Source organism: Pteronotus mesoamericanus, unplaced genomic scaffold (genome assembly GCF_021234165.1).
Source record: "Pteronotus mesoamericanus isolate MK-2021 breed Mesoamerican mustached bat unplaced genomic scaffold, CSHL_Meso_final contig_20, whole genome shotgun sequence".
NCBI classification, from domain to species: domain Eukaryota; kingdom Metazoa; phylum Chordata; class Mammalia; order Chiroptera; family Mormoopidae; genus Pteronotus; species Pteronotus mesoamericanus.
The window spans coordinates 21,546,204-21,568,254 of NW_026555085.1; positions in this window are offsets into that span (position 1 = coordinate 21,546,204).

Genomic DNA, 22,051 nt, shown 5'->3' on the forward strand with positions numbered 1-22,051 from the left:
TCTAGTGCACATGCAGGCTGGGATACCGTCTACTTTGGCAACACTTCACGGGAAAAAAAATTCAGAGGATTATAATTTACTACAGCTTTTAATAGGTACCAAGAGTGCAAAATGGCTGCTAAACAAGTTAACCTGATATTAGGCTGCAATAATAGAAACATAGATCATGGAAAATGAACGTTCTCATTATTCTTCATTAGTCAGATCACATGTTAAGCATTGTCTGACACCTTGGCACACTGAGAACTTATCCTGCACCCTGAGGGGGTGGCTGGAATGAGAACTTCAGAGTTATGCATGTTGAGACCATCTGCAGAAAGGCAGGGCTAAGAGAGGACTTAGGGAACGTGAGACTGCTGGGTGCTAGTGTTTTGGAGACTGCCATGCAGCAAGGAGATTCATTTAACAGTTTTGTAGCTTAAAGTGTCAAATGTTAAGCCCAATGGGTAGAAATTCCAGGGAACTAATTTAAAAATAAGGAAGGAAAATTCTGATGTCAGCTGGGTTCTAATGATGAAAAGGAGCCAGAGATGGAAGTAAAAGAAGTTATGGGACTCAGTTGACAAAGAAGGGCTGTTGTTCTGGCCTGGGCACTTGCGCTGGATCTTCTCTGATATTTTTCCATCTCTAAGACTCTATGTATTGGCTTCTGGTCCTCCTGACACCTCTCAACTCATTGGATAGCATCTTAGTTACCACTTCTATTTGAATTACAGCCAGCTTTTTCTAAGGGAAAATTTTTTGTTGTTGTTCTTTGCTTCCAACCATAGATCTCCAGCCCAGAATGTGTCAGAAGTAGATCAGAGGAGTTTCTAATTCTATGGTTTACATAAAGCTAATGAAGGGTGACTCTCAAGTGGTCCTTATTTCCACCTCCTCAACTCCAGTAAAGGCCCAGAGCATTCAGCTCTATTCTTACTATGATAAAAATCAGCCTTATCTCAGTATTTACAGTAATGATAAATGATGATGGAAAGGGTCTTCAGAAAAATAGGTGCTGGACCCAATACTATTGCCTTCAAGGGTTCAAGATTATTAATTTTCTTTTTATTGGAATAACACTGAGATACTCCTTTCAATAGAATATTATTTGAGGCAGTGTTATGAACACAATTGGAAGAATAAATGGCAAAAATGGAAAATCTAAGAAATGTTTCATTCAAAAACACATTTATAGAGTAGCTACCCTATGCAAGTATTCAACTACTGCTATGGTTGATATGCTGGAAATATAGGGGGCATGAAACATGGGTGGAAAAGGGAGCCCAAACAATAGGCTGTAATGTATAGTAAAAAATTTGATTCTTATCCTTAAAGCAGTGGGAGCCTACTTATTAAATTATGTTTTTAAAAAGTGTGCCATGATGAGATTGACATTTTAGAAAGAATGTTCTAGAATTTGGGGAGTATAACCTCAGCAGAATTTAGAATTTTATAAAAAGATTTAAAATATTTGATAAGTTATTAGCAAAATCTAGGGTAGCGCAGGTGGTATCAATGGTTTGAAGAGGAGAAAGTATCAAATTGTCTAGAAGAGTGAGAGAAAACATGGACTAGAATGACCAGGCAGGATAGGAAGCCCATTTGAGAATAATGTCATAACTGTTGGTTTGAGAACTGTCAGCACGCTTGTATGTTTCTCTTAAGCCAAGCTCAGCTGCAGAGAAACCGGAGAGTTCGATTTAACTGGGGAAGGGATTTGCAAGGTCGGCAATTTATTTGTTTTTATTTTTAGTGTCCATCTCCCTTTCAGCAACCTCCCCCAACCCTCTGCTACAGATCAACTCAAGTATCAGCTCCATGAGGACAGGGATCTTTATCTGTTTTGACCACTGATGAATCCCAAATGCCTAAAACAGGGCCTGGTACATAGTAGATGATAAATAATTGTTCATTAACTGGACAAATGAATAAATGAATGAATGAATGACCACTGAATACAATGAAGTTAGAGAACAAGAGAGTTGAGGATGCATACCAAGAAGTATCATATGGGAGACAGAAAAGTGAGCTAAATGAGAGAAATGAGGTCCTAAAGGCAGGGACTTCTTGTCAATGACTGAAACCCCAGAACCAAGAGAATGCCTAGTGTAGAGTAGGCACTCAATAAATATTTGTTGAATAAAAAATAATACAGACAACACAGTAAAATACAAAGATGAAAAATATTGTGATATTTTGCTTTTTACTTATTCTAGTTGTTTCTTACAGCAATTCAGCTGGATTCTCTAGCAAAAACAACTGTCTTTTCAAAAAACTTTTTGAGCTGAAAGAAAAGTTTGCCATTTCAAAATATACCTGTCTGCTGTAGGTTGTAGCTCTGATAATTTAGCAGTTTCTCAATTCATACTACCAATAGGAAGTCAATTAGAATGCTGCTTCTCAAACTTTAAGATACACAGGAATTAACCTCCAGAACTTGTTAAATACTGATTCTGATGAGGTATGTTGGGAGGGGGACCCAAGATCTGCTTTTCTAATAAACTTGCAGGTAATGCTGGTGTTGCTGGTCTAAAACCACACTTAGGATAGCAAGGATTTAGAGTGCTTGGCTACTAAACATTTGAAGGAAAATGGTTTGTTAAAAAGGCAATAGAAGCCATTCCATCAGAATGCACTCAATATTCCAACAACAAATCTTCAAATTTACCTGTAAGAAGTCTCCACCCTTTCTTCTTTGCCTTGTTAAAATGGAACAGCCCTCCTTCTAACCCCATCCCCTCTACTAGCGCTTTTGATTACAGATACATCCACCTGTTCAGGAACATGGCTTTATCAGTTCTCCCCACTCGCCTGTACCCACCCCTCCATATCTGCCAGCCAAATTCCATCACTGATGGCCCTCAAAAATCTCCTATTTAAAACAAATACAACAAACAAAACTTTTGACTTAGTTTATGTCATATATCTCTCCAGTTCTTCTTGGCAAACTTCTCACATGTATTATATGTATCTACACCTGCTGCTTCTGTCTCATTGCTTCCCATTTTCTCCTCAACTTAACCCAACCAGGCTTCCCTTTTTGCCCTTCTACCAAGTAGGTTGATCAAAGTCATAAATAACCTGGGGTCACTAGGGGTTTTCTGGACATTTGCCAGTGCTTGACCCTTCAGAAGTAATCCATACAGTTGACCAAACACTCCTACTAAAAATTTTCTTTTCCCATTAGTTTTGATTTTTTTCCAAATGCCCTGGTTGTATCTTCTCATTCTCTTTTCCTAGAGGAAAGTCTTCTACCCAACTCTTGAACACTAAAGTACTTCAGAGCTGTTCTAAACTCTCTTCTGTCCTCAAAACTGCATCTCATGGATGAGCTCATAGAATTTTAAATGTCTCCCAGGCTCCTTAAACTCCTTATTTCCAAGGTTAAAGTCATCCTTTCCTCCAAAACATGTTCCTCCTACAATATTCCCTTTGACAGTAAATAAACTGTCACTTATCCAGTTCCTTGAAGGGTAAATCTGGGATCATGATTTACCTATTCCTCACTACCATGTACTCCCATGTCCACATCTGCTTAATTACCATGTCCTGTTATTAAGTTATCTGTAATTTCTCTCCCACTGCTATCATTCTGACCCAAGGTGTCACCACCTCTCACTTAGACCAGTGCAAAATCCCCTAAGTGGTCTTCCTTTGTCCAGTCTTGCTTGCCTGTAGTCCATTTCCATGCAGTGTAACCAGACTGATATTTTCAAATGTGATTGTGTAACTTCCCTGCAGAAAATTCAAAAGCTTTCCATTTCCTTAGATCCCAAAACCTTATCTGGCTTACAGTGACTTGTCTACATGTGATCTCTTCATGTTCTTGCAAAACCTGTTCTCTCCAAATGCTTCAAATATACCACCCTCGCTGTTCTGCCTTAAGGTCTGCATGCTTGCACTCCCAACTGCCCGAGTAGTGTTTTCCCGCATTTTGCTTAATGATTCCTAACTCATCCTTTGAACCTTTGCTTATGTATCACTTACTCAAGAATACACACTCAAGGATACTCGAGGAGTCCTTGCTTAAATTTTCATCCCAGTTTCTGTGCCTCCACAGTGCCTTCTGTTTCCCTTCCCATGGCACAATTCAACAACTCCTCATTGGACAATAAATGACATAAATAACAAAAGCTAGCATATATTAGTACTTATTATTGGTACCAGATCCCTGTGATAGGTAGTTTCTAAGATGACCCCAAATGATCTTTGCCTCCTGGTATTCATAGCCTTATATAATTTTCTCACTTGCAGTAGTAACTTGTTTCTTAACAATAGAATACCTCAGAGTTGAGGGGATGTGATTTCTGGGTTAGATTACAAAAAAATCTGACTTCCTTCTTCATAGCAGACTTTCTTCCTTATTGACTTTGAAGCCCAGTGCCATGCTGGAGATGCCCAGGCAAGGGACAGCCAGCTAGAAAAATGAAGCCTTTAGTCCAAAATCCCCCAAAGATATGAACCCTGCCAGCCACCACTGCATGAACTTGCAAATGGATCCCTCCTCGGATGAGCCTTCAGATGAGATGTCAGCCCTGGTCAGTATCTTGATTGCAGCCTCATGAAAGAAAGGCCCTAAAGAAGAGGACCTAGAAAAGCTCTGCTTGGATCCCTGACCCATAGAAACTGTGAGATAATAAATGTATGCTGTTTTAAGCTGGTAAGTTATGCAACAATAAGTAACTAATATAATACCTTCTATGAGTTTTTTATGTATAAATTAATATAATCATAACATCTTTATCAGATAGGATTCCTGTTTTATAGATAAGAAAACTGAAGTCATTTTAACTTACTCTAGAGTATATGTTGGTAAAGGATGGAGCCAAAATTTGCACTCACATTGCTAGGCTTCAGTCTCGGCTCTTAACCACTTCAATTGCATGAAGGCAGTGACTGTGTCTGATTTGTTCATAGCTGTAGTCCCACAGTGTTTGGCACGTAGTAGTGCTCAATGATTGGTTGATTAATTGATGAGTTAATTTAGAAAATTGCTAAGTAAATGATGACTAGAGTTTTTGTTGTTCATGCAAGAGAATTTTATGAAAGTACTCTCAGTATGATTGTGCTTCTTTGTCTCAAAGACTTCTTTTTATTTTGTGGTATGGATTCTTCATATGTGCTAATCAACTAAATTATAGGTGCAATTTACTCACTCTCCTTTTTCAGGAGTGTTTCTTATTTTAATTTTTTAAATTAGAGTTTATTGATTATGTTATTACAGTTGTCCCAATTTTTTCCCCTTCACCCCCCTCCACCCAGCACCCCCCACTCCCCCAGGCAATCCCTAACTATTTGTTCGTGTTCATGGGTCATGCATACAAGTTCTTTGGCTAGTCCATTTCCTATCCTGTACTTTACATCCCCATGGCTATTCTGTAACTATGTATTTGTACTTCTTAATCCCCTCACCTCTTCGCCCATTCTCTCCCTCCCTCTTCCCATCAGGCAACCATAAAAATGCCCTCTGTGTCAATGATTCTGTCTCTGTTCTTCTTGTTTGCTTAGTTTGTTTTTTAGATTCAATTGTTGATAGATGTGTATTTATTGCCATTTTATTGTTCATAGTTTTGTTCTTTTTTTCCTTAAATAAGTCCCTTTAACATTTCATATAATAGTGGTTTGGCAATGATGAGCTTTTTTAGTTTTTTCTTGTCTGGGAAGCTCTCTATCTGCCCTTTGATTCTAAATGATAGCTTTGCTGGGTAGAGTAATCCTGGCTGTAGATCCCTGCTTTTCATGACTTTGAATATTTCTTGCCAGTCCCTTCTAGCCTGCAAAGTTTCATTTGAGAAATCAGCTGACTGTCTTATAGGAACTCTCCTGTAGGTAACTTTCTGCTTTTCTCTTGCTGCTTTTAAGACTCTTTCTTTATTTTTATTCTTTGGCATTTTAATTATGATGTGTCTAGGAATGAGCCTCTTTGTGTTTATCTTGTTTGGAATTCTTGGTGCTTCCTGGACTTGCATATCCATTTCCTTCACCAAATTAAGGTAGTTTTCTTTCATTTTTTTCAAATAGATTTCCAATTTCTTTCTCTTTCTCTTCTTCTGGCACCCCTGTGATGTGAATGTTGGAGTGCTTGAAGTTGTCCAAGAGGCTGCTTACACTACCCTCATTTTCTTGGATTCTTTTTTCTGCTTGTTGTTCTGATTTTTGCTTATGTTCCAAATCATGGGTTTGATTCTCAGATTCATTGACTCTACCATTGTTTCCCTGTAAATTGCTCTTTATTTCAATTAGTGTATACTTTGTGTCTGACTGGATATTTTTTATGCTGTTGAAGTCCTCACTAAGTTCCTTGAGCATGCTATAACTCGTGTTTTCAACTCTGCATCTGATAAGTTGCTTATTTCCCTTTAGTTTAGTTCTTTTTTGGAGTTTTGATCTATTCTTTCATTTGGGCTTGTTTCTTTGTCTCCTCATTTTGGCATCCTCCCTGTATTTGTTTCTATGTATTAGATAGAGTTGCTGTGACTCCCTGTCTTGGTAACATGGCCCAGTATAGTAAGTATCCTGTAGGGTCCAGTGGCACAGGCTCACTTATCACCCAGGCTGGGTACTTGAGGTGTGCCCTTTGTGTGGACTAAGTACACCTTTCTCTTGTAGTTGAGACTTAGTTACTGTTGACAGGTCAAGGGAATGGATTTACTCAGGCCAGTCACTTTAAGGACTTGCTATGACCACTGGTCACCTATGTCTGCCCTCCATGGAGAATCAGCTGTGTAGGTGGTAGTGTTCCAATGTGGTTGTAGCTGTCCACTGGGTGCGCAGGCCTCAGGGTTTCCAAGGTGGTGCAGATCAAGGCCAGCCCCAACCTATGTTTTCCCTGGGGCTACCCTGCTTGGCTATAAAGCAATCTGAGGTGGCTGTTACTTGTGCTGGGCTTGGAAATTCCCAGGCAAAGCAAAGCTGTGAATCTAGGCTGGCTGCTGCTAGTGCTGGGCCTGGGGCCACTTAGCAAGAGGTTCAGGGGCTGGGGGCTTACTGGGGCTGGCTGTTGCTTGTTTGAGAGGATTTAGGAAGTTGTGAAGCAAGAGCCAAGACCAGCCATTCATACAAAAAGCCAATGTTAACAGCTGTAAGTTGGCTGGGACAGAGTCTCAAGGGATTTCCAGGGTAGGGCAAACAGCATTAGCCAGGTTGATGGAGTTTTAGACAGGGCATCTGTCTGCTAATTCTATGGCTCTTTAAGGGGAGGGTTCAGGAAAAGGACACTGGCCTCTGCCTGCCTTTCTCTTTGGGAGAAAACTGTCCCCCAGCTCTCACCTTGATGCCAGACACTTCAGTTCCTCCACTGGTGCCTTTCAAACTGCTTCTCTGGTGCTGGAGCTCAGAGGGAGGAAGTCTGAGTAAGTCCATGTGTGAGTTCTTTAAGAGGAACTGCTTGAGACTCTAGGATTTTCTTCCACTGACTCAATACCCGCTAGTTTTTGCAGGCAGCGTTATGGGGATTTACAGCACTGGAACCCTGGGCTGTGAAACCTGGTGTGAGTCTGGAACACCTCATTTCAGAGATATCCCTCCCAAATTTTTATCCACCATACATGGATGTGGGACCAGCCCATTCCACATCTCCTGCCCTCCTATCAGTCTGGATAGATGTAGTTTCTTTAATTCCATAGTTGCCAGGCTTCCATTTAACTCTATTTTTGATGGCTCTGAATGATGGGTATTCCATAATTTAGCTATAATTTTGATGTGATTGTGCGAGGAGGTGAGCTGTATTTATCAATGCCACCATCTTGACTGGAAGTACCTCTGGAGTGTTTCTTTGGCTACCCAGCAATGATTCTGTGCGCTGCCAGTATCTTCAATAGGGTTCCTTTCCTATTTAGTTACTTGGTTGACTAGCTCAGGAACTCAGCTCTTCTGCATAGTAAAATGAGAAGAGCCAAGGGAGAGAAGCTGAGAGGAGGCGGCCTGGACAAGAGGGAAGCATGGAGATGGTTCAGTTCTTGAGTGAGACGGAGGCTGTCCTATATTACACAAAGCTGTAGCCTGTGAGAAAAGAAGAGTTAGTGAGGAATTTCTGATGGCAGGGTGCTTAAGGACCTGTAATAACATCGGTTCCTAACGATCCATTTTCACCTGTTTGCATTTCTGTACTGTAAATCCTCTCATGGTACAAAAGTTTCAGCCAAGTCTATTGTACATAAATGCCCTACTTAGGTGTTCTGAGTGGAAATCGATGAAGTCACCCAGGTTGGCACAGAGTAGAAATGACAGGAGAGCTATGGAGATGGGTTGTGAGAGAGAGTTCAACAAAAGAATAATTGGAGTCAGAGGTGACAGATATGACTGAAGGCCCTGGGCAGTTCCCTGAAATCCTGGTGAAGGCATCAAACTTCCCAATGGGTGCGACTTAGAAAGGCCAAGCTAATTTTCTTTAAATATCAAAAAGGCTTGGAGACCTCAGCTGACATCTGGGTCATGTTAGTATTATCTCTTTACCTTCACTAAGAAGGACTGGCTCAGGGATTGGTCACAGGGAACAATGAACGCTGTTCCTACCTTTACTGTGGGAGTAGTAATCTTTGCCTGTGAGAGGAGCTGTTAATGACTCTGCAAAACAAATGAGGTGGGCAGAGCTAGGAGAGTACCCATGCCGAGAATTTTCAGATGATAGGCTGGCAGCATTGCCTTTTCAAGGTGAAAAAAAAAAGATATGCTTTATCATTCAAACACGTAGATTTTTAAGCAGGAAGCATTAACTATGATAAGACCAACACAATGGCACAGATGTGTTCAAAGATCCCACCAAATTCTTACTTTTGGGAAATAAACAATGAGGTCAACCAGCAAAGAGAAAACCTTCATGGAAACTGCAGTGAGTTCAATGAATTCATACAGCCTATGCCAACAGCATCTAGAAATGCCAATTGTGCTTGGGCTGTGCTCAATGTAGTTAAGAGGTTCTTGAAGTATGGGGACGCTTGCAATCCACGTGCTTTGTTGTGACATTTTAAAGGTAGCAATACTATTTCGGGTAAGACACACTTGTAAAGGAGAAAGCATGTTCATTGCAAGCACTTCTAAAAGTACGATGTAGTTTTCCAAATATAGAGCATAGTTCTCTAACGGATTGTAAGGGTATGGCCACTGAATGCTGCTGTTGGGTATGAAATCAGCACAATCTGCATGTAAAAGCTGAGGACTAACTCTCCTTTGCGGTGGCACTGTGGCAGGCCACCTTTCTAAAAGGTAGAAGACTATTATATGGAGGACTTGCTTTCTTGGCAAAGTGGTTGGCCTAGTAAAAGTTAAACACTGGCTCATGTGACCATACGGAGTTAAAATAATATAACCTTCTTCATTGACAAGTTTTGAATGGTGAGTCTTCTCCATCAATTACCTGCTCCTCCTAGACTCCTTTCCTGACCTCCCAGCCTCCTGTTGTCCCACCGCCCTCCCAGACTGTGTGAGGTGCTCAGGTTCCCACAATGCCATGGGCGTGGCTGTCTCTCACGGCACTTATCACATAATAATGTGGTGTTCTCCTCACTGGCCCACGAGATCCTGGAAAACAAGGTCCTAGTAGTGTCCTTTAAAAAAAAATTTTTTTTCTATACACACATGGTGCCTGCTGTGTGGGCAGTGCTGAAGAGAGTTATGTCACTGTAGGAATGACCCATTTGCTTGCATTAATGACACTAACTTTGGAATTAAACAAGATTGAATCAAGATTAAACAAGACTCTGAAGATTAGTTTCTCATCTTTCTCATTAGCTGCATTGTCAAATTACCTTAAAAAGTTAATTAAAAGACTAAAAATTCACTTTCCCTCATTACCCTAGATAAGCGATGGTCCCGTTCTTTGTTGCCTGCCACACTTGCCCTTTTCACTGTCCCAGCTATTTGTCTGACAGCATTAAAATATTTCCCCTTTGCCTCACCATAGTCAAGAGCTCTTCTCATTATGGAAGCTTTACAGAGGCTGAAAGCAAAGATGTGATCCTTTTGGCAAAGTTTTAGCAATCATTTTTTCCTGCTCATTTTACTTTCTTTTTTAAAGAAGGCCTGCAAATCATGAAACTTTGAAACCATAGTAGCTTGTGTTTATGCAAGTTGGGATGAATTTTATGTTGTCTTAAAATAGCTTTAAGTTGTACAGGTGATTTCTAAACAGAAAAATTTATTAAAATTATGTTCTGAAAGCTTGATGACTGTCTATGAGTTCTCTCAGGCAACACAGTGACTCTGTGGAAAACAGCTGGAAGGAATATGATGAGCAAAAACCAGATATTATAGGTTCCTTATTGTGAACTTCACGCTCTTTCTACAGAGGTGATCCCTTCATGTCCTAATTGAATGCATTTTTTCCTCTTTTTTCACATACTCCTATCAAGCTGTGTCCCAAGTGGTTCACGAAGACAGGCACAGTAAGAGGTGACCCATTAAAATCAGGATGAGGGGAACTGATGAAAATGAGGAACAAGAATCCTCAACTCTCTCAGTCTTAGACTATGTAAGCTGGGGGTCCACATTTCTGAACACCAGAGGACTCAAAACTATTGTCTTCAGGGCTGAATTTGGCCTACCTAAGCATTTTGTTAGGCCTTTCCAGTGTTTTTTATTTTTTATTTTATTAAGCTAATATTTTAAAATCAGAGATTCTGTAGAAGTATATGTGTTTAGCTTTTCATGTATAATCATACAACCTAGCAATACTGGGCTGTGCATCTACATGGGAACTACAGCTGAAGCTGAGTGTGACTGCGCCCTTTAAATAGGGCAGTTTCCACTGTCCACATGTGGTTTGCCCCACATCTACCCCTGAATGGGTTTGCTCATTTCTGTCTAGTCACTGTAGACAATTGAGTTTGCCATGAAGAACTTCACGTCAAGGTCCATTTCCTAATTGTCATACCATTTTGAAATCAGAAGCAGCTTTATAGGAGTGACTGCTTTCATTAGAAGATTAGACTAGAACATGCTCAGCAAGCAGTCACCTAAGCAGTTCTGGTTTTGCAGTAACAAGGAATTCTCTGCAGCACCAAGACCTTCTTGCTTCCCCCTACCTTGAGCCTAGAACTAGCAAGTTTTATTTATGTAAAACTCAATGTCCCCTAGCATGTATTCTGTGTTACCTTTGTTACAAGGATGTTAAAAATGTTGTTAAAAAAATTCAGTAGCAGTTATATATGCATTTATCAGCAAAGATAAACTACTGTTTTTGTTTTGTTTTGTTTTTAGTGAAGAGTCTTTAAAATACTGTTGTGCATTACTAATTTCTAAGAGGAGGGTTAATATGCAGTCTTTTTTCATATATTTGACCACAAACATATTTTCATAGGACTATCCCATGATATAAGTGTTTTACAGAATAACCTTAAAAAATGCAGATAGGAATTCTTAGGGATTTCTAACTTTATTATTTTGCCTTGCACTATTTTGGAAGAGTCAGTCATAAATAAAGTAAAGCAACCTGCCCAAGAGCACAGAAATTATGGCTGTGATGAAACTAGGTTGGAATCCCAGAATTCTGTGTTCCAGTAGTAGCAGGATGCGTGTGGACTATTTCAGAGAGTATACCATGCACTGATCACTAATTTTTTTTTGAAATATCCAAAGATAAATAGTCTTCATTAAATCATAGCAGTGGAGAAGGAAAGTGTGATCACCTTAAGAAAGGAATAGCAATGTTAGCATAAAATCAATGATAACAAAATATATAACAATCATAAAAATAGGAGGTGACAATAAGATTAAGGAGGTAATTAATGGGGATTAGACTTATTGTTATAATCCCTATAATATTCACATTTTATATCAGAGTATATGTTGTAAGTAGACCCTTTATATTAAAAAGCCATACAATAGTTGTAGTCTGATTTCTATGTCCTGCCAAAATTAAGTCCTAATTAATGGAAAATTGAATGGAACAAAACAAAATTCTCTAATACCATCATTAATGCAGTATTAAAGGCAAGATGTATAGTTAATAAGCCTTCTTTTCTACTGAGAATTTAATGTTAATATATATATTTATACTAAATATGTATGCTAATGGGGATTTCTAAGTATGTATGCATATTAATCTTTTGGGGCTACCTCAAGAATAATAGCATTGTTATCACTACCCTCAGTTTAGGAATGTAATGCAATGAAGGTAGACGGAGTTTGGAAGCTAAAAAACATTTTTCCAAAATCTTCCCCTCATATCACAGGTGTTATAAAAATTTATATTTCCTGTCAATATTTGTTCATGTCCATTGTGTTTTTTATCAGTATAATCATATTATGCTTATAATTCTTCACTGTTAACATACACATAACATCAAATTTGTCATTGTAACCATTTTTAAGTACTTAAGTTGAGTGGCATTAAGTACATTCACATTGTTGTGCAAACATCACCACCATCATCTCCAGAACTTTTACACCTTTCCCAACTGAAACTCTGTTCTCATTAAACAACTCCCCCCATCCCTCCTCCCCATTGCCCCCGACAACCACCATTCTCTTCTTGCTTTAAAGAAGTGAATTCTTTTAAAGATTCCTGTAAGGATAAAAATCTCTTACCTTTTGAGGGGAATTCTGTTCTTAGAAGCTATATCAAATGCAAATAATTATTTGTGATTTTTTGTGGCTCAGTTATATTCATGTATCCAAAACGGTTAAAGTTTTATTCATTCACTTGTTCATTCATTCAACAAAAAATTACTGCATCATGTTTTAACCTGGGTTTCCCTGAAAGCAGAGCTTGAGACAGGTAGTTGATTTGAGAAGTGATCCCGGGGGGCAGGAGTGAGAAGCCAGGAGACTGAAAAAGAAAAGAGGGGGAAAGACAGTTCAAGGATGCATTAAGGCGTTGGCCAGAACTGTGGGGTACTGGGCATCAACCCCCAGGACCTCCTGAAAAGCTCTCTGACCTGGATCTCATAATAGCCCACAGTGGCCAAGGGTGTCTCCTGTCCCCTCAAGCATTAACATCCTGCACTCTGGCTTATACATGCTTGTATATCAAGTGCGTTCTCCCAAGAATCCATACCTTGGGCTGAAGAAGCACCAGGGCAGGAAAGGAGAGCTATGTGGCCTGGGCCTGGGTAAGGTGCTGACAGATTATACCTGCACAGAGCAGGTGGAAGTTTGCACAGAACTGGGGGCAGAGGTAGCGGCTTGCGTAGGGGGTGGGCTGAGAGGGTGTGATCACAAGGCACTGAACTAGGCATTGGGTTGGACCGACATTGGCAAGCAAAAGGAGCACAGACCCCTCCTCGTGGAACTTACAGACAGGTGATAGAGGAGAAAGCATGGGGTTTATGCTGGAAACTCAGTACGCCAGACTGCTATGATTGTGCCGTCCAATCACTTAAGAGTAGCTTCTGAGCACTTGTACTAGGCAGGCAGAGGGATGAATGAATACATAGGGGAACAGGAAGATAAAGACCCTGGCCTCATGGATCTGGCAGGGAAGGCAATGATGAACAACTCCCCCCAAATAACTACCCTTGAGACGGGTGCTGAAAATGGGAAGTTCACCATCTTTTGGGAGCCATAAAAGGGGTTCTGGTGAAGCAAATTAGTCAGGAAAGATTTCTTTAGGGAAATGAGACCTGAAGGATAATATGCTATAAAATAAGCATTATTCACCTATTATGGTTCAGAGACTAGGAATCCATCATAAATTATAATCTTTTCCCTTCAAATTGCCAATGATCCCATTGCGCAGACAAATGACTGATCACTACTACATATGGGGGAGAACCCTGAAAAACTGACATGATCTTCTGACGGGCAGGCGCCTTGTGGTACAGACTTCCCCTGCTAGGTGAGTGCTCCAGGAACCCATCTGTGTCAGTGCACCAGCTGGCAGTGTTGTAAGAGGCTGCATTCAGCTTCAGTGAATTTTATTTGAAGACTCAACCCATTTGCCCATTTCATGATGGGTGATTTATGAATGTACCACCCCAAGTGTTCAGCAGTTTTTGACCAAAAATGGCATTATCCCTGTGCCCCTCCTTCCCTATTTACCCAACATCACGCTGAGCACCTTTTTCTGTTTCCTGAATGGAAAAAGTCCTCAAAGAGAAATGTTTTGCCCATGTGAAAGAGGTGAAACAAAAAATGGCAGAAGCACTAAAAGGCATCAAAATCAACAAGTTCAAAAACTGTTTCGAGCAGTGAGAAACCGCCTTGATAGCGTATGGTGTCAAATGGTGAGTACTTTGAAGGTGACTGAAATTTAAACATGTAAGAATAAATACACAATTTTTTATAAGTAAATTCCAGGGGGTTTTTGAGTTCCCCCTTGTAATTAGAAAAAGGCTAAGTAGTATTAGGTATAATGGAAACACAGGGAATTGGTCTGAGGATGCTGGTGATATTTCCACACAAGAGATAATGTTTGGGAAGGTCCTGAAGCGTTTGGAGGGCTTGGCCACGTGAGTCAGGTAAGGACACCACTAGTGTGTGTTCCTCCAATAAGCAGAGGAGATTGCAGTGCATTTTGGGGGGAGTCCATGATAATTTTAAATTTCCGTTTTACTTTTAGAATAACCTTTGTAAAGTCAGTTAAACATACCTGGATTATCTGTGCGACCCACATTATTAATGGACCCTCTGTACAATTCCAGGGCCTACATTTTCAAACGTGTTTCTTGTCACAAGGCACCAAGAAAGAGCGTTTTAACTATCTCTTGCTGTGCAGGAACTTAGGCCTAGTATGTGGAGAGAGTCAACTAATGTCTAGGCTCTAATTTCAAGACAAGTAGAAAATTCAGTTATCATGTGAAATATTCTAATATTTAAATGTTGGAAGCTTTTTTTTTTTTTTTTTAAACATTGTCCATGTTACCAAAATAAAAATACAGACCACAGGTTTGCAACTCCTACTCTCTAGTATCTTTAGACCTTGGGGTCATTAATTAGGCTTCACTATCCACCTAATGGCCACATAGTTTCACTTCAGTTAGAAGGACTTGAAGGAAATATGCTTCTTGCAATGCTAGTCCTAACATAAAAAGCTGACCAAACGGCAACACAAGGGCCCAAGAGGAACTCAGCAGGAAGAAGAAGTGGTCTGGCCACTGGCCTCAGGTCACACAGGGGAGGCTGGCTCTGGAGAAGCGTGGGCCTGTAGGTGACACTGCCAGGACCCAGTCATGCTGATGTGGTGCTTGCTCTGCCTTGGAGATGTGGCTGAGCCTGCGAGCGTGGACCTAGACAGCAAGGACATTCTCAAGCAGCGTGTTGTTAGCTCGTGCTCCACGACGACACATGGGTGTGGCCCAGGCAGTGACAGTAGTGAAGGCTGGAGTTTCTACTTTTCTCTACCAGTTTGTAGGAGTGATGCCTTTGCAAGTAATGACACCCTTTTGATTTGGAAAATCTGGGGTGAGGAGAGGGCTAAAGAGAGAGAAACTAGATTGTAGCAGAGGCTGCTCCTTACCTCGCTTAACATCTGTTTTCTTTCCTTTCCTTAGTAGTAGCACTACTCAACTTTTAGTTAGGCACACTGCCACCTAGGATAAAGTTTCTATTTCCCAGCTTCTTTGCAGCTAAGGGCATTGTGTAAGTAAGTGCCCTTTAAAGGGCAGAGAAAACTGCCTTCTTTAAAAAAATTCAACGGTGCTGATAATATTGTCTGTTTATATTTTAAGTCAACAATCAGTGTAAAACCTCTAAGGAAATTAAATAGGTATTTCCCAAAACTAGAAGAGCAGAGCAATAGAAACAAAACTTTCTGCAGTGTGGGATTTGCAAAAATAATAGTTGAGCAGGTAATACATCATTCCCCTGCCCCACTTCTGAATAAAGAAGTTACTGTTTGTTTTACATCTTATCAAAAGCATTTTTTACTTATGGTACAGAATCTCCTTAAGAGGTAGGCTTATAAGCCAGAGAGACACAGATTCTAATCAACAATGAGATGACTTCAAGAGAACAGACAGGAGTCATAAGATTAAAAATGTCTCTTGCCACATCCTAAGTGGTTTAAGAGCCATGGCTCTTTGATAGTGTTCAAAGCTGTTGCATGACACAAATTAGTAAATATTTGGCCTGACATCTCTTAAACAACTGTTCTAAATATGGAGCAGTAAGAAAAGCTAACACTATTCCATTCTTATGTCTTTTCAATGCTTGCCAGACCAGATTTCAACAGACATGATAACAATTTGAGTGCATATGGACATTGAAAGTCACTCTCTACACCTTTAGGACCCTCAGCCTCCCTCCCTTATCCATTTACTCAGACTTATTCTGACAGTTGTTTCAAGGATAATCTCCACTGTGTTGATGGGAAAGAGCACTTCTGTGAAATATGTCTGCACAGCTTGCTTCCTTCTGATGGTTCATCCTCTTATATGTAGTGTTCCCATGTACAGTAGCAACTGGGTCCACAGTTGGTCAATTAATTTTAAAAGTCACTTCAAGGTCTAACAAGAGCAGCTTCTGTCTGATTAGGAAGGAGGTATAAAAACAAAATATAAACTCAAGTGTCCTATGTAAATTAGGTGGTAACAAACTTCTTTTTGTTATCCTTAGAAGTAATTTAAGATGGAGCTTAGGAGGTTGCAAAGAAGGCTAGAGATCAAAGACACAGGATTCTTATGGAAAAGTTCTTGGAGAGCCATGGCATTTCCCACTTTTACTTTAATTGATTCAACTCTTCTCAACTCAAATGAGAACGGCTTCGAGGAGGTCACTTAAGGAGCCTGACCTGGGTCTACTGGAATTCAGTCGCCGCGTGCCTGAACTCTGAGGGGGCTGTTCAGGCTGCGCACTGCACACCTCTAGAGGGCGCCATTCACATTGACAACAATGTTTACAATCTGAACAATAGTACTTGGAGACCCTGGGTGTCTGACTGTCCAAAAGGCAATCTACTGTGGCCGGAGCTGTCGTTACATAATAGCCAAGGAGGAATGAGGGTTTTTCTGGCTGGTTGGTTGGGTTCAGGAAGGAGAGCTTGCCTGAAGCCTTCTTAAGAAGGACCTCCCCCGTAAAGGGCCTTCTAGAGGGTTCCTTAAGCTAGAAGGTTGAGGGTTGAGCATTGGCAGTGAAAGTGGGCAGGGAGAAGAGTAATTGCCCTCATCCATTGGAGCTTCAAGTGGGGATTCTTGATATCTCATGAGAGAGTCAACCCTGAACACCCATCAAATCCCACGAGTAGTGGTGCCAGGTCGCAGAGGAACCATCCATGGAAGACTGTGCCCTTCGTCCTAAACCCCTTTCCCTGGGTCCAACCCTGGAGGGGTTGGAAAGGCAGCTAATGAGGGAAGGTGCCAGAAGAGGAAAGATGCCAACCTGCTCTAAATGGCTCCTGAGCCTCCAACTCCCAAGACCCACCCAGGCTTCTTGGCTTGAATCAGGAAAGGGAAAAAAATTGGAATTTGTTTACAACACTACACTGAACATTTTCATTACTAAAACAAGACTCCCTTAAGACCAAGGTGACCTCAGGACATTTAACAACTAAGAGTGGCCGTGGGAGCTGTGTGGGACTTCACATAGGGACAGGGAAGGAACCAGCCCTTCAATGGGTGTAGAGGAGGAGAGGTCAGAGAGAAGATGATCGCACTTCCCTTTGTCCCCGTCGAGCGGCAAGCCTTTAGTGACCAGGCCACAGGGGAAATCTGCAAAAGAAATACCTACCCATACCTGAAACATGTTATTGTATGCTTATCTCCAATCTTTTGACGTGGAGCCAAGGCCTCCTGTGTGAGCACAGGTGAATGGGTCTTTCTCAGACTCATTCACAAAACATCAACCATGAGTTCAATTGGGTTTTCTTACATTGGAGTAAAAATGTTAAGAGACTTGCAAAGCAAGCTGAATATAAGTATAAATTTATATGGTTTCTTTTTTTCTTGTGTTTTATAGTTGCTTCATCCACACCCATTTTTGGAAAGTTGAATTTACTGCGTCTTTTCACAGCATTCAATTTAGCATTTCATACAAACAACAACTTTTTTTGTGCTCATATTTCATCGGTTTACATAACATTTAATTAAATTATGTAATTCAATAACAAGTACAAATACTACTGGCATAAACAGATTTGGGAACACACCCAGCTGCCTCTGGATAAACACACAGTTGAACTTGGGGGAAATGAAGCCTATGGGTAGGTAGCCTGGTGAGTAGCCACTACCTGGGCCTTTAAGACTCCCAAGCATCAGTCTGTGTGTCTCCCAGAGAGAATGGAGGGCACAGGATTCTCTGATGATTAGTAATGGAAGTCAAGCAAGTGAGTCTCCGCTTTTGAGATGCAAAGTTCGAAGTAGCCGGCGTGAAAAAGCTACCACTTACTGAGTAACTGCTATGTGTCAGGTGGGACACTGGGCACTTTACACACGGAAGCTCAGTTAGCTTTCACAGATACTCTTCCCTGTTTCACAGCTGAGCAATGTGTAGTTCACAGAGATTAATTTACTCTAGGTCAAAAAGTGAACTAGTCAGTGCTTCTCAGTCTCTAATGTGCAAATGAATCACATGGGGGATATGATTTAAAATGCATATTTTGATGGAATGGGTCTGGGGTGGGGCCTAAGATTCCGAATTTCTAACAAGCTCTCTGATGCTGATGATGCCACCTCCCTCTGAAATTCTGACTTGTTCTGAGATGGAGCCCAGGCATTTAGAACCGTTTTTCTAAAAACTATTCTCCAAGGATCTTTTATAAACAGAGGAGAAATGGTGGATAGCTTGGCCCCCAATGAGGGCAGAAAAGTTGATACTTAGTTTTTTGTTTTTTTAAATCCTCACCTGAGGACATCGTTTCATTGCTTGTAGAGAGAGGAAGAAAGAGAGGAAGGGAGAGGGAGAAACATCGAACATCGATTAATTGCCTCCTATACCCATCCAGACGGGGGACCAAACCCTCAACCTAGGTATGTGCCCAGACTGGGAATCAAACCTGCAACCTTCAGTTACTGGACGACACTCCAACCAATTCAAGCCACAACCGCCAGGGCTAGATACCTAGTTTTGAGTACTTAAGCCAAAACAAATGTTTTAAAGAGACAGGACTAATACAATTTAAAACAATACAGAAGTTCATAAAATAAAAGGTAAAAATCTTCCATTCTTCACATACTATGAAGAATTTTAAAAAATCAAATCAAGCTGTCCCTGTACACACTTATGCAACAATTTTTTAACTTAATGATGTATCATGAACTTTAATCATCAGTGCATACAGGTCTACTTTGTCTTATTAACACTACACTGTATTCTACAGTGCGGCTAAACCATAATTTATTTCACCAATCCCTTCTCGGTGGACATTCAGTTAATTCTAATTTTTCAGTTTGTAAATAACATTTTGTGCACATTCCAAGGGTACTAACGAGCACAAATCATTCTGTAGAATAGACTTCTAGATGTGGAACTACTGGGCTATTTAAATACTTATTCTCAAATTCCCCTCCAGAAGGCACATTAAATTAATGACACTTCTACCATCACATTTAAAAACATCTCGTTCTCCCACACCTTGCAACTATGGCGTATTATCAATCTTTTCAATATTTACAAATCTGATAGTAAAGAAGGGTTTTCATTGATGTTATAATTTCCATGTCATGATGAATGCATGGGGATGACTGGTCTACCTATTAATTAGGCATAAGCACTCCTTCTTTTATGGATTACCTGTCTCTATCCTTTGCAACTTTTGGTTGCTTATCTTTCTGTATTAATCTTTCATCAACTATGTATGCTACAAATGTTTCCCTCCCAACCTATCGTTCATTTTTCAATTTGTTTTATATTTTTCAATTTATTTCACTGAAGTTTTCAATTTTTATAGAGCCCAGTCTGTCAATAGTTGTTCACAATTTCTGAATTTTACTTCGTATATAAGAGAGACTTCCTTATCCCAAGATTATAAAATATATTCCTGGTTTTTCTACCTAATGCTTATATAGGTTTGTCATTCATTAACCCACATGATCATTAGTCCATGTGCAAAGTGTATATTTTATTTATTAGTTGAAGTTATGTTTTTTTTTCTTTTATTTCCAAATACCATTTTCAGCCCTATTTATTGAACAGGCATTATTATTCTGGAATTCGAAATGCCATCTTTATTATATAGTCAATTATACACGTACAGGCTGGCCTCCTTTAATCTTTTTTTCCCTTCTGTGACTGTCTAAAGCTTTTATAATATCTGCAGTTTTATAGAAATTCTGAAAAAGCAAGTATTTCTTCATTATTGAGTTTTTCTTCTTTTTTGAAACAAATTTCTTCTCTACCTTTTTTCCAGACAGATTTGGAATTCCCATCTCAGGTTCTAAAGCAAATTCGCATTGGAATTTTTGCTGAAATTTTATTTTAATGGTTCACTAATGTGGGAAGAATTGACATGTTTATAGTATTGATTGCTGCATATGGAAACAAGGTATTCTCTCTTCATTTATTAGTATATGTTTTATATTTTTTATCAAAAACATAAATCTCATGCATTTCTTGTTAAGTTTATTCCTGGATACGTACATATCTTTCCAAATCATCATTCTAATAGATTAACGACAATATATAACAGCTACTGATTTAAATACATTTATCTCATAATATTCAGCTCATAAGGTCTAATAATTTAATGACTGTCTATAGAGCTAAAAAGTTTTGATTTGACAAAATGCATTTTAAAGATTCTTTTTTCAGCTTTGAAACCAATAAGTACTCAATAGAAAAAAATAGAAACATAGAAAAAGATGACCCCAACAACCAAGGACAACTATTATCATTTTACTTATATCTGTTTTCATTCTTTTTATATTTACATACCTTCTTTTACATAATTTTAATCACACAGGACGATTAACTGAGTGTCCTTTTAAGAATAATAAATGCATGCAATATGTCAAAACCACTTTGCTGGAGGTTTATAAGGAACCCAGTGCTTCTCACCAATGGGCAGAAATGCTAATATAACTTCTGTTCCTGAGATTATTGAGTTCAGTTCAGTACCTTCTTTGGCTGCCAGTCTGGCTTGCTGGCATTTTTACCACCCAATTATAGTTCAGCGTCACGAAGCCCGCTCTCCTTCGCACCACACATAGCTGCTGACCTCACTGCAGACTCAGCCGTTCCATTTCAGGCCTCCGCTGGAATCGCTCTTATAACACAGGTGATGCAGAGGTTGCTAGTTTATCGTTCCATTTAAAAGGCTGACTAGGTTACAATCAACATAATTGAGAGTTTCAAAAAACATTAAAAAGAAAAAAACATTCCTCATGTGGCTCTCAGTTAAACAAATATGTACATGGTTTGGGTTTAGATAGGCTGATTTGCATTTTCTTTTGTATTACTTTAAATCTAATTACCCCACTTGTTTATTTTGTTACCAATAAGGTTTGTTACTCTTTCATTCCTTCAGCTGTCTGCTCATTCACCTTGCCAAAGATGATTTCCTTGGCCTACTTACATAAAATAGGAATCGCTACCCTATTCCCCTGGCTAAACATGCCTCTAACATATACAGGACCGGGGCAAGAGTGTGAATGGAGGTCCACTCATATGTCTAAGTATTTAAAAGAACAAGCAGGGCTTCATGCATACACATGTGAGTCATTCAATGCCTTCATTTACAGCTCCTTTCTATCTTTCAATAAATTATTTTTTATTTTTTTATACATTAATATCCTGAGGATGTCATTTCTGTGGCTTAAAAAAAAACCCTGCATTATCTATTTTCCATTACTTTATCTCGGTGATTGTTGCTGGTTGTAATAGATATTTGTAGTCACCTCCCAATATCTCGTCTTTCTTCCTTTCCACTCTTTTTTTTCCTTTCCAGCTGAAAGATTAACTTTTCCAAGATTCCCTGGCCATGTGACTAAGTTCTGGCCAATGAGACAGCAGTGGATGTTTGATGTGGGACTTTGAGGAAGTCTCCATCCTAAAAGGGAAAGAGGGAAAGAACACATTTCATTTTAAGGAGATTGTCCTTATTGGAGGTAAATAATGAATTACCTTGTTTTCTCTGCTGAAGACTAGCTTTCTCTACTCAGGTATTCTGAGTATTTTTTTTTAACTAATCTTAATTTGTGTTTTTCTAGAAAATTATCTTTAAAGTTATACAGATTTTTAAGTTAACTGCCTGTAGTATACT